The sequence below is a fragment of the Haliaeetus leucocephalus genome, unplaced genomic scaffold (genome assembly GCF_000737465.1).
Source record: "Haliaeetus leucocephalus isolate CR32 unplaced genomic scaffold, Haliaeetus_leucocephalus-4.0 Scaffold24, whole genome shotgun sequence".
NCBI classification, from domain to species: Eukaryota; Metazoa; Chordata; class Aves; order Accipitriformes; family Accipitridae; genus Haliaeetus; species Haliaeetus leucocephalus.
Genome location: NW_010972460.1, coordinates 1 through 403, shown reverse-complemented (window position 1 = coordinate 403; position 403 = coordinate 1).

The following is a 403-nucleotide window of genomic DNA, read 5'->3' as shown; positions in this document are numbered from 1 at the left end:
GGGGGGGGTGGGGGGGTGGGGGGGAGATACATCTCTCTCCCGTACGAGATGTGCTTCCATTCAGCTTCCTTCCCCCCCCCCCGCCCCCCCTTCCGCCCCATCATTTCTTTTTAAACCCGCAACACTTCTCGGTAGATCCATTTCCCAGCCTCATTTTTCCCGAAAGAAAGATGAAGGACGTGTAAGTGGGGAAGGAAAGAGGAAAAGGGGGTGAAAAAGAGGATAGGGGAAAAAAAAAGAGGGGGAAATGTGCTACTGTATCTCCGATTCCCTGTGCTTCCCGGTGCCCGGGAGTGTGCTTCTGTGCGAGATTTGGCCTTGTTTTCACTCCATGCGTTCAAAGGAAAGTTTGTGACTGAACCGGGTTTCTGTACTTCTGTCATTTCTTTTTTTTTTTTTTTTT